Below are 12,887 nucleotides of genomic sequence, written 5' to 3' on the forward strand. Positions count from 1 at the left end.
TTGAATCAAGAAAATGTCATATGGCCTTCAGGCCAGGGATATTTCATATAGATGTACTATTATCATTTGCTTTTAGTTTTACTATATCAGGATTGATTCTATCATGCAATATTCTTCCTTCAATAGAATTTATGTTCTAGAAATAAACTTAGACACATGTATGCTTATATTTAATATAAGCTGCTGTAATTAAGGATTTCATGTCAAATGTAGTGAACCCTCAGAGAAAAATCAGTGAATGCAATCCTAGCTCTGATGAATTAACTAGAAGAATTTCTTTGATTTTGGTGTGATTGAGATTTCATCCCAAGTTTTAGGCAGAGATACACCAAGACAAAACGTCTAGATGTGGCAGCACTGAAACTTGCTTCACAATATACAAATAAATATTACTTGAAATATTTTTAATGAATCTGTGTCCATATAACTTCAGATGTCGTGGTAGTGGAACTATTCATCCATCTTTCCACACCAATAAGGTATCAGCGAGGATATTAATCATTTCATAGAAACATAAATTTGTACTTCAGTAAACAACAATAATAAAAGAAATCCAGGCTTTGAAGTTTTGCATAATTTGATAGTTACATAGTTCTACCACTCGCACTGAGATGACACGTGAATAAAATTGCCCAGGCAAGTGAGTTCTATAATAAAGGACCTGGAGAATTTCCAAAAATAGAAGAAAAGAGTGAAAAGCATAGAGAACAGGTCCACTCTCCCCCCTCTCCAGCCATGGTGATTTTTCTTTGAATTGTAGTACTAGGCCATTTTTAAGTTGGAAATGTAGCACAGCAGATAGATGACTTTTACCAGGCTACTCCTGAGTGGTTTTCTCCTTTGTTTTTAATTATTCTACATCTTTATCCCAAACTCTGTAACAGTCGACACCTCATACACCATCTTATTTAACACCTTTGCTTTCTCCAGAGTTTAACCTGGAAGCAGTTACGTGTGTGTGGGCAACTATTGAAATGGAAGACAAGAAAACCTGTATAAAAATTTTGAAGTGGGTAAGGACCTGCAAAGGAAGAAAGTTTATGCTGAAAAGAGATCAATGCATAAATGGAATTTGCTAGGTTTGTTGACTCAGTTCTTATTATTTCTGTATCCCTTAATAAATTAATTAATAATCTTATAAAATAAGAAAATGCATAATTTGCTGTTGATTTGCATCTTGTCAATAGCACACACAGAATACTAGAGCCAAGAAATGGCACTGTATTATACAATAACAAAATTCAAGATTATGCACCAGAGCCAGATAAAAACTTTTGGTATAATCTAGTAATTTGAGAATCAAAAGTTGTATGGCATGAGAGAGACATATTAATGTTGAGCACAGGAAAAACCAAAAGCTATCTACAGAGGAAGGTCAAGAAAGAAAGTGAGGCAAAGCCCACCTTTATCAGTGCTTAAATGGGGGTGAAGAGACCATTGTGGGCATTACTAATAAGAGTTCACTGGAATGTCATGTATAAAGCTCTGTCCATCTGTCAGAGTTTAAAAATTACTAATTCAAATTGTGATAGGTCATAGACATCATCAGGGAAATCCAGAACTTGATTTATGGGAAGAGATTGAAAGAGAGTCTGTTTCAACTGAGGAGAAACCTGAGTGCTGTATATAAATATAGCAGTAGGTGAACAGAAGAGAATAATACTTAGAATGTTCTGGGGAGAGAAACAAATGGGACAATTTCTAACCAGGGGAGCCAGTGCATGTTCAGGCACTGCCTTCCCTAGGAAGAGTGAAATGAGCTGATTTTAAGATGAAGCACTGGATTACAGAAGATGTTAGGTAATGTCTGCTAAAAAGCAGAGTTTTGGATTGGTGATTCAGAGGTTTTAATCAAGTCCCATTTTTTGTTTTCAGATGAGTACATCGGTTTTTGCAGGAAACATTTGATTCTGATAAAATCCTTTTAAAAAAAAGTAGGTAGAACAATTCAATCTGCTATTATGTAATTATCTTAGAACACCAGTACCAAGTGCAATGAAATAATATAGTGGATATAGTCTGTGTTACCCTATTTCTACTTAATTTTAAAAGTCCAAAATCAGCTTTATTTGTGTTCTTTTCCTACAGGATGAATGGCTTCTAATATACACAGGAACCTCCAGAATTCACAGATGAAGATGGGAAAATCTGGAAAAAAGAGGACAATTAAGACTTTTCACTGCAGAAGGCAAGTAAGTATTATTTTTAGAAGAAAATTCAACTGTAATTCTTATGCGCTATTTTGCTGTGTAGTCTAAATGCAGCATTCAAGTATTGAACCTAGAGATTTTTACTTCCACTGTAAGAGCAAACCACAACACAGCCTTAACTGTGGAGTTAATTATTCTTTTGTGTATGAGCAGCACAGATCTAGAGCATAATACAAAAGGAAAATTAATGTGTCATGTAAATGAATTTTTCCCACAAAACTGCTCTACTTTTTTCATTTATTTTCTTCTTCCTCCTTACCCAGCTTTAAACCTCTTTGCCTATGATTAGCTACTTCAGGGCTTGTGACAATTTGGGGATCTCTCTATGTAAAGCTTATGAACTCTGTCTGGTACTTGGAAATCTCTATATATAGCTGTGTCAGCTTGGAGATTCTTTGCTAATCTAAAATCCACAAGAGGTGATTTTTGTTCTGGGCACATGATCAATAAGGAATTGTTAAACTATGGTAATATCCTATTCAAATACATTCCCTTGGAGTATGACAATAGGTAGGCAAACATGGTTTTACAGATGAAGTGAGGCAGTGATAAGTAAGAGATAAATCATCTGCTCTATGCAAATTTCATCACCTGACTAGGGACCTACCTGACTAAGAAGGTAAGGTGACATCTTGCTTGGTGTTGTAAAGTACATCTTGTATTAAATATTGGAGGGGGATGGTGGACTTAGAGGATTCTACCTATGTTTGGAGTGGAAAATGAAGGCAGAGAAATGCAAAGGATTTCCTGCATTTAACAGCTGTTCTGAAACCCTTAAAATCACAGCGGTGTTGCGTCCCTTCTGTGAAGAAACTCAAAGTCCAGCATACCGCTAGTTTAGCAAATGGTGTTTGAAGAAATCGGCGCTGCCCTCAGAAGACAGGGCAGCAAAGCTCTGTGCCGGAGGACTGGGGAAGGAGCCGGGGTTGCTGCCTCAGCAGACCAAGGCAAGCTCACATGGACACCAATGATGTGTTGCATGGAAAAACCTGGCTCCAGCAACTGGCGCGCGGCCGAGCAGTTTTTTTCACCGAGGCTGAGGAGGGGTTTTTGGACGTACTTGTGCAAATGAGCTTAGTCCTGCTACCGCGATCTCGGCCGCACGGATGCCCGGGATGCTTGCACTGCCCGGCTGGCCCCTCCGCGGCGGCACCTCGGGGCTCCGGGGCCCTGCTCCACCCCCGAGGCACCCGGCGGGCCGCTGGCAGCCAGGAGATAAGGAGGGGCTGCAGCTCCCGCGGAGCTGAGGAGTCTCCCGCTGAGCGGTGACCGCAGCCCGTTCCGTAGCGCGGAGCCTTCCCAACTTCCCACGGTTCCCTCGCTCTTCCCCGCCGGCCGGGAGCGGGGCTGCCGCCCGGTGACCTGTCCGGGGAGGAGAGACCCCGCCCTCCCTCAGGCCGGGCAGCGCTCGGGCACCCGCGGAAAGCCGGGCGCGGCATCCCCCCCTCCCTCCGCGCCGGCGGAGCCCCGAGCCGGGGGAGAACTCCGGGAGAAGGGACCGTCCCGTGCGCCCTGCCTCTCCCCAGCCCCCGCGCCTGCCTCCTCCCCTGGTCACTGGGACTGATGAATTAATCATGATGTGGCTGCTGTTAATGCATTTATGTGGAGCGGGCTGTGCCAGTGGCTCGCGGCGCGGCGGGTGAGGGAGCGCGGGGAGCGCCGGCCCCTCCGCTCCGCTTCGCGCCGGGCGAGCCGCGGCCGCGGCGCTCTCCATGGCTCCGGAGGAGGTAATGGGAGTCGGGACGCGCTCCCCGTCCCCCGGCAGCCAGGGAAGGGGCAGGGCAGGCGGGGCGCGGAGGGGGCACGGCGGCGCGGGCAGGGCAGCTCCAACTGGCCGGCAGGAGGGACAGGAAGGCTCGGGTTGCCGCGGGAGGTGTGCGGGGTGCGTTCGCTTCGCGTCCCCGAGGTTCCCCCAAATCCAGCCCGCGGTTTAAAAATCGCTCTCTTGGCATAAGTGCGCGGGAGCCAGGCTCACTTTATCGCCTCTGACGCTGTCGAAATCGCTGTGGCTCCAGCAGTAACAACAGCGAGCCCCCTCCCCGCATCCCTCCCTCCTTCCCTCCCTCCGCCGGGTCACCCGCTCCTCGTGAGAAACCAAAGGCTGATATTCCATTAGCTTCATCTTCCCCGCTTACGCGAAAGTGAGGAAGACTTGCTAATTAATTTACATACGAGGGAATGATGTCTGAAGGCAGGAAAAAATACCCCGTTGCACCTGCTCCGCCGAGACTTGTCATCTGAATCTGGAGGAGAGCTATAAATCATGTAAAGTGTTCGCGGCGGAGTCGGCTTCTTCTGAGAGCTGTAGGATTATGTATCCAAACGCTGAATTTATATTTCCCACTAGGAAAAGACTGAAACTCAGGTCAGATATAAACTACATCATTTTATTTAAAACAAAACTGTAGTTATTTATTGTAATTCTAGAGGGGGTTTTTCTTCTCCCCTGATTAAATAGAAAGTACTATTAGAGCATGTAGTAATGATTTACACATTACAGCCTGAAATCTCTAGCAGAGTTGGAGGTGGTGGTGCTTTAGAACCACATATGTCCTCTTATTTTTGCCACACATGAAAAGATTGAGAATAACCAGGCTGGTTTACCTTGGTTTTAGTGCGTACAAACCCATATTTTCTGAGATACAGGACAGGGAAAACTTGGACAAGGGATAGCACAACTTCCATTGAAAATGCTGACTTTCTCAACTACAGCAACTAAAATCTGTGTGATGTCTTCTTTGATTATTTCCACCTTTTGAAAAACTTTTGAAATGTCATAAGCTACTTCCAAGAATTTCACTTACTGCCTTTAAGGCAATACAGTAATGTTTTGATGCTTGCCTGCTAAATGAGATGAACTGGGGAGACCTACTGTTCAGTAAGATGTTTGTGTTATTTGTGTGCCAGGTATTTCATCATAAAATACAAAATGACAGCTTTAGTCTGATGAGATAATGGTTTCATATTGTAGAAATTATTCCTACTTAATTTTGTGACTTTTCATATATTTCACTAGGTTTGTTGCTGGCAAAACTAGACTGAGATTTTGTCATTTCAAATGGAACTGATTTAGATTGGGGTTAATTGCTTTAGTAGCCTAGCATATTTTTGACAGAACTGTAAATGGCAAATATTACTAATTTTTTTTTTTGTTCCACTTATGTAAAAATACTGCTTTTTGATTAAAAAGATGTTATGTGTTATAGATGGATCCTGTACATTGCTTCAGAATGAGGAAATTAAGGAATTTGTGTGCTTTGACAGGACGTGTGATTTGCAAGTTTCATAAGTTGTGTGCTTATTGTAAAAGTGTGTGTATGTGTGTGGCAAAAGACTGCTATGCTAGTAGAAGAAACTAATAATAACACAGAAATCTGTGAGGTAAGCAAGAACATATGAGCCAGGCTAACTACTCAATATGCTTACTTTGAAAGCAAGCCTGGATGCAGTAGTCTTCACATCACGGTTCTACAGCAACAAAATAAGGGAGACAAAAATAAGCACAAAGCAGAAATAAAGACAAAAATCTAAAAGGAGACGAGTCAGGTGGGGAAAAACATTTGGAAATCAAGACTTTCTGTTAGATCCAAGACTGCAGGTTATTGTTAAATGAAATCACACTCACATACACAGCATTTTTATGGCATTTAAGGTGGAAGCCTTGGTCTAGACTATAACCAACCAATTAAAAGAGATTCAGTTGTTGAGAATCTGGTTTGTCACCAAATAAGAGATTGTAGAGGTCAAATGACAGTCAATAAAAATGGAGTTCATCTTTGAACTTGGAACAGGAGAATAACTTGTTTTCCTTTCCAAATCTTCTAACTGGAAATGCTGTCATGGACACCAGTCCACAGAGTGGTCAAAATTTATTAATTAGTGAACATTTATTGTTCTGAGATATCATTATAATAGAAATACTTTTTTTCTGTGTAACTGGCATTCTTCTGGCCAGTGCTTTGGCTTTGCAAGTCATAAATGAAATATGGGAGTTCTGATTTGGGGTTTGAACAATATATGTCACTGTGTAAATTTCAGTCCAGTGTACATTTTTGTTTGGCTGTCAAGCATTGGATTCAATTATATTAGAAAAATATTTGCTTCATGTCTAAACGAAAATGTAAAAAATCATTTGTCAGCCAGAAGGAGGTGGGGAAATGTGTTCACACTCACCAGATTTTATTGGCCTTACAATACTGACTTGGGTTTGATACAAGGGATTGTGGGGTTGGTGAACGACAGACTCGCCTACACTTTCAACATTTGCAACAGGTTGAACACGCTTTTTGGGTCAGGAAAGCACAGTGCTGCTTGTTTATTGATGGACGCATCTTTAAAAGGAGCTGAATGGAGAAGCGTTGGCTGTCTACAATATTGCTCAATGTTCACTTGCTGCTCTACAAATGATTATGTGACAACTGGCCAGTAGCTACTGGCCTATATATGGCCAGTGTGAATACGCCCACTCTATTTTCTGTAGCTGTTTTTGCTTTACCCACTGCCATGGAAAACTTCTGAATGGGTTGTTCAATGATTAATATGTTACCATGTTATAAAGGGTGGCGATAATTGTATGTCTTAACAGACAGGTTAAATTACATGATTCTGACTAGTGACAGCGTTTGAGGTGTATTTGCTTGGAGTACAATCAAATTCTCTCTCTGACTGTTTATATAGTAAGCAGGAATCCATTAAACTGGCCAGGAGGACAAATATTTAATGAAGACTCAAAGAGGCAATATCATTTCTGTATGTTTGCAGTGCACTGCTCTGTTTAGGTGCTGATTAAATCTTCTGATCTCAAGGAGGTCTTCTAGTCATCTGCTTTGATGCAATATTCCATAAAACCATTTAAGCTAGAGTTGAAGTCTTAAGATTGTTTTCTCTTAAGGATAAAAATTGCATGAGGTCCTCTCACAGCCCTAGTTGAACTTTAGTGGGAATAGTGTGAGCAAGAAGTCTGGGAAGCAGGGGAGCAGAACAGGGAGTTGTTGATCACAGTAGTAATTCAGGCTGAAAAAAAGACCTTTCTGAGTTAAATAACAATCTTATCTAACTTCATTTATAAAGTCATCACAGTCTACCTTTAAGTACATTGTCCTGTTGCTCTTTCTGGAAAGATATTTCAAAACCTCTCCTAATGCTTAGAGCTTTTTTTGAACTTTCAGCCTAAATATATTCTTTGGATCCTAATTTTTAATCTCTCTATATTGTTATTTTAAACCAACTCCTTCCTTGATGTGTAGCCCTCAATAAATCATAAACATCGATCTTGTGTCTTCCTCAGCTTTTATGTGCTAGGATCAAACAAGCAGAGCAAGCACCTTTTGGTCTGTATGGCAAAACAGAATAAATAGGAAGATACAGAGGCTAGTAACTTGATTCTCCTGAATTCTGAACCTTGTACCTGAAGTGTTTGCTCAAAGTCTTGAACAAGGCTGCTAATGCTTCACTCGGTCTTTTGAAAATACTTTGTCAAGACACTGGTGAATATCAAGTTTGTTTTACAGATAGGCCAGGTTAGTTTAATCTGTTAATAGTAAACATGGGTGTGTGATTTATCTGTTTGTATTGCTCTCAAATGATAAGAGACCATCACAGAAATAATCACAGAAATTCTGCTGTTCATAATGATGTGACTTTGAAGAGTAGCTAAAGGTTTTCCCATTTCTAATCCTGTGCAAATGCTCCTTCAATTTCTTCTGTAAGTTAGCAAGAACCTCCCCTGTATCAAGAGAGCTTCCTGTAATCAGTTTTTATCAAAACACCTCTGCTTTTCACCATGTTTACAGACATGTAGTAAGATGAGTGTGAAGAACAATTTTAAAGAAGTCCATTCAATATGTTACCATTAGTCATCAATAGTTACCATTAGTTATCATTCAATAGTTACCATTTATATCAACTTTATTTTTGTGTTATGCTTGTATTTCCAACTCAGTAAATAATTGCTGGGTGATACCATATCAAACTCCTTACTGAAATCTGGAGAAAGTGGCTTTTGAAGGTCCTTTCTCATAATACTTGATTTTAAAAGGATTGGCTTCTCCTTTCCAGCAAGCATTTATAAATATGGATGATTAAGATCCCTCCTGAACCTTCTCCAGGATAAAGTCATTCAGCTCTCCCTGCCTTTCTTTAAGTGACAGATGCTCCAAGACCCATGTCTTCTCTGTGCCCTGGATGGCCATACTGGATGTACACCAGTATGTCCATGTCTGTTCTGTACTGGAGAGCCCAGAACAGGAGGCAATATTCCAGATGTGACCTCACTGGTCCTGAGGGGAAGGATCATCTCTCTCAGCCTGCTGGCACTGTTTTTCCTAAAACAGAAAGTGTTGACTTTCATTGCTATGTAAGCACTTTGCTGACTCATGTTTAACTTCTTGCCCACCAGGACATTCCCCATCCTTTAGTGCCCAGTTCTTTCCCCCTGGTTGATCCTAAGACTTTTACCAGTCCACAAAGTTATTTCTCTCTTTTATTATTTTATCACTCCTTACTTCACACACCCTCCAACTTGCTGAGGGTGCCCTCAGTCCCATTATTCTGGTCTTTAAGGGAAATGGCCCCAATATCAACAGGGTGCACAATTAGTAATGTTCCCAGCTGAATTTTGTGGCACTTATCACAATCCCCTGAGCCCAGTAATTCCACTACTTTCCATTTCTCCTCACTTTCATGCTTCATTAATAATAATGTAATTGTTAGTAATAATAGTTAGTAACATCAGTAATAATTTTACTACTGCTTTGTGACCAGGAAAATTAACAGATAAAAATATCTCTTCACCGTCTTTCCTTGCTCTGGTTTAATAGCACTGGCACGTGTGTGTACACACGTGCACCAGCTGACAGTTGCCTGTTTGTCTGTGTTTGAGTGTATGACTGTGAGTTACTCATACCATATGTTTGACACAGGGAAGATACTATTTTACATGTCATACAGGCACTGCTTTTTTTTTTTTTTTTTTGCATTGGATTTATTTCCCCACCTCATTTTTTATAGGTCAAATGAACCTCTGGGCTTGTTATAGTTACAGGGAATTTGAAATATGTAATCTTGAAATTGATTGCAAACTACAGGTGAATTAATTGCTCTATAGCTGATGTTTTGGAAGCCAAATGGTCTTTCATTCAGGTGAAGAAATTGTGTGCCTTATGTTGAAAAATGCAAGGGCTATTTTTATGTTTCCTTCAAATAGCAAAAAAATGTTTTGAGAAAAAATGCTTCAGTATTCCATACTTTCTCTTGCTATTCACACTCACCTGCTTTGCCAGCAGCAGTGAGGAAAGACACTGAACTACCCTCATTTCAAGCAATGCTTAAGATTTCTAGGGTGAGGCTCAGAGCTCTGTGTTTAGGCTCAAATTATATAAGTTTGGTCTAGGATCAAGCTGTTTTGCTGCAGGAAAATTTATTCAATATTGCTTGAAGAGGAGTTTTCTGTTTCTTTAGCAAGTGACTGCTTTTAGCTAGAAAAGATATATTTTGTTTGTGCATACAGAAGAGTGATGAAAAGGAACTTCTGAATCAAGCAGCTTTCCATTTACAGAATACTGCAAAGATAGCACTTAAAATACTGAAAATGATGATTCTCTTTTTTCTCCAGCTTGAAATGAGGATATAGTGTCCTAGGGATAGTGGTGAGATAATTGTACTTAGAACTTAGTAATTTGACAATGGTTTTGAGAAGCCATCTAGTCTTTGCAGTTTGATTCTGAGTTAACATACTGTAGCAACTCCATCAGAAAAATTGGAGAATTTTACTTCTCTGTGTGGTGCCAAGGCCTCTAGAATTCGGATAGAAATGACCCTTGGCATCTAAGCTGCAGTGAACAGGTAGGAATTGAAAAATTGTGAGTGGATACACCTGCGCAAGTATGCAGCTCTAGCCCTTACTTTTATTTCCAAAATCAATATAAATGCATATATGCTCATCATCTGAATTTCAGAAAAATAATTGCTTTAGTTTTTCTTCTTTTTGTTGTTGTCTATAATTTCCTTTAACACTGTACATCTATTTAACTTGGAAAGGCAGAGCAAATCCTTTTTAACTGAGGTTATAAAGGGGCAGATATAGTTATTAAGTAAAATGTTACACATTACCTGCAGAACAATGGAGAAAATTATTTAATATTTTTTCTTACTACAATTCTCCAGATTGCTAACCAACCATTTTGTGTCATTCAAGTTTCGCAAGTAAAGAAAACTGTTCAGAGAGGTAAAAAACATGCTTACCTTTTTGTAAACTGCTAACAGTACACTTTTTTTCTATTGGCAACAGAAAAATGTGTTCTGAGGTTGTATTTATTTACAATGGGATCTTAGTGGTTATCTGAAAAAAAATTTAAGTGAGATACTAGGGTTACAGATTATTTTGATAAATGACAAAAATATCAATTACTAGAGATACTGAGTTTTAGACATGAATTAATAAGATAATTCAAATACAAGCAAAACATTTTAGCTTCTGGTTGGAGATAAACTGGGCTACTTCTGTCCTTGTCATAATTTAGCATTTGTATAGTGTTTACAAGGTAAAAAACTCCTTTTGGATACCAATGATCTTCATTACACCCTCTGAAGGCAGGTAGTGTTATGCAAATTAATGGTATAGGACCAATTATAGACCTAGAAATCTGCTAAGAGTCTGAATTTTGGTATAAATGTGTTTGAAGTTTATAAAAGGCAGACTATATCCCTCAGAATCCAGAATCAGCTCTTACAAGATATGCTTTCATTTTTAGGGAACAAAGATAGAGGGTTTCGTTCAGAGCACTTGAATACCATCATGTCTCTTTGATAACAAAGTCTAGTCAGACACAGTTTTTCCTGAATAAAGGTGTTGGATACTATAAAGAACATTTTTAAAGGTTCACACAGAATTGATCCTTAATTTACAAAGGTTCTATAAGATTCTATTTCCATTTTTTGTGGAAAGGTATTTACACATGGAAAGAGGGAGCTTGTCTCTCCTGTCTCCACCCTCCCTGGTTGACAGACTTTCCCTCCAGCAAGCAGTTGACAGCAATCAGTTTGAGGATTATTTCTGGAAGGAAAAAGTTTACAGCTTTTCTCCAACAGTAAGATTAAAAATAAAGTAGCTGTCATCTATTTCCATGGCTTAACTAGTTAAAATCATAGCCACAAAAATGCCATATTACTCAGCTAAGCTGTTCACTGCAATTTATGCAGTAAGCACACCTTATTAAATAAAGGCAATCAAGCCTTGCAAACAACAGTTTGTAACACAAAGTTTTTAAAAAAATTAAATTTTTAGTAGAAGTTCAGAATTTGTCATGTATTTTTCTAGATACACTAATTCCTTAAAATAAGCCTTACACAGATATTATAATGAAATATTTAATTTGGTGACCTTGTCACATATGAAGGGCATGTAGGTAATTCTCAGGATGAAAGAAGTTCGTGTTTTAGGACAAACAGATTCTTGAGCATCTTCCAGACTTGGCTCACATTAATCCTCACAGCACTATGTTTTCCATTGCACCATTTATAAAGGTAAATACTGTCAAGTTTAAGATGGAAAATAATTTGCATTTGTCAGCTTTGACACTTTCTAATGCTAGATTCTTGAAATGCAATATGAAAATAAACATGTAAGGGGTTTCTTTTTATAGATTGCCACAGTCAGAAATTTCTTAGACCTAATCCCCAGACATTAGGCTATTTCAGTCTCACAAATTATGACTGTTTCCTTTGCACCACATGCTACATTTTGTTTGTTCTGTAAATAAATAGTTCAATTTACTTAGATGGTGTTTTTTGGGGCTTTTAAAATCTACTTAATTTACAGAATTTCATTGTACGGGTTTGATTTTGTTCTGCACCATACAATGTGAAGTCTTCCAGTAGTTTTGGCAACCTTCATATCACTGGTTTCCTGGTTATGGTATTTTCCCTCCTGTCCTATAGTAGACTAATGAAATATCCTTACTATGCGTAGACTGTGTTGTGCTTGTAGAGTTTTCTAAATTCAAAATCTGATATGGGCACTGGAGAATGAAGAAGAACAAAAAGCTTGTTATTTTCATATTCTGCTGCATTCTTATCTTAGCTCTAAGTTTGTGGATCCTAAAGATTCATGCCTGTACACTGCAAACACTCCTGAGAGCTTAGTCCTCTTTAGCAAGTTAGAGAGCTGAACACTTGTGTTGTTTTCACTCTTTTTTTAATCCCCCTCTGCAAAATTATGGAAGTTTAAGACAGTTACTTCAATGGTTAATGGCTGGCTTTTTTTAATACTTGCAACTTTATCTCCTTTATCCCGAGAGAATAAATAGTGCCAGTGATAGAAAACCAAAGTTTCGAAACTAAATTTATCTTGAAAAGATAACTGTTACAATAATTATGCATAGAGCTTTAGAAAATGGAAATAATATAAATCTTCACTAAATAGTCATTACTCAAAGTTAGATAATCTGCTATTCTGAAAAGAACACTGTATCATTCTCAAGGATTTGAATCCTTGTGTGGTCACAGGCACAGAGCGTGGTGCTGTAATGCTCCAAGGAATTGTTCTACTTTGCTCCTATAGGGAAGCACTTTCCTTTAATCAAATGGAAGCCAATAGAAGTACACGAGCATCGAACAGGGCTCTCTGTAGCCTGCTGGGAGATATTTAAATTTGTGCTAGCTTGCACAAGAAAGAAATGC

At 39.2% G+C, this 12,887-nt stretch overlaps 1 protein-coding gene across 5 annotated transcripts in view; it reads left to right on the plus strand.

Moving 5' to 3' along the window:
- Positions 1-1,019: 1,019 nt before the first annotated feature.
- Positions 1,020-12,887, plus strand: part of LOC119702752 (heparan sulfate glucosamine 3-O-sulfotransferase 1-like) — a 52,450-nt gene continuing 40,582 nt past the window's right edge. For 2 of the 5 annotated variants that reach the window (XR_005257437.1, XM_038141322.1), the window contains exon 1: positions 3,953-4,575. The gene's annotated coding sequence lies outside the window, so the exon portion shown is untranslated. The other 3 variants (XR_005257439.1, XR_005257441.1, XR_005257438.1) reach the window with 3 other exon arrangements.

This window comes from Motacilla alba, chromosome 6, assembly GCF_015832195.1.
Source record: "Motacilla alba alba isolate MOTALB_02 chromosome 6, Motacilla_alba_V1.0_pri, whole genome shotgun sequence".
NCBI classification, from domain to species: Eukaryota; Metazoa; Chordata; class Aves; order Passeriformes; family Motacillidae; genus Motacilla; species Motacilla alba.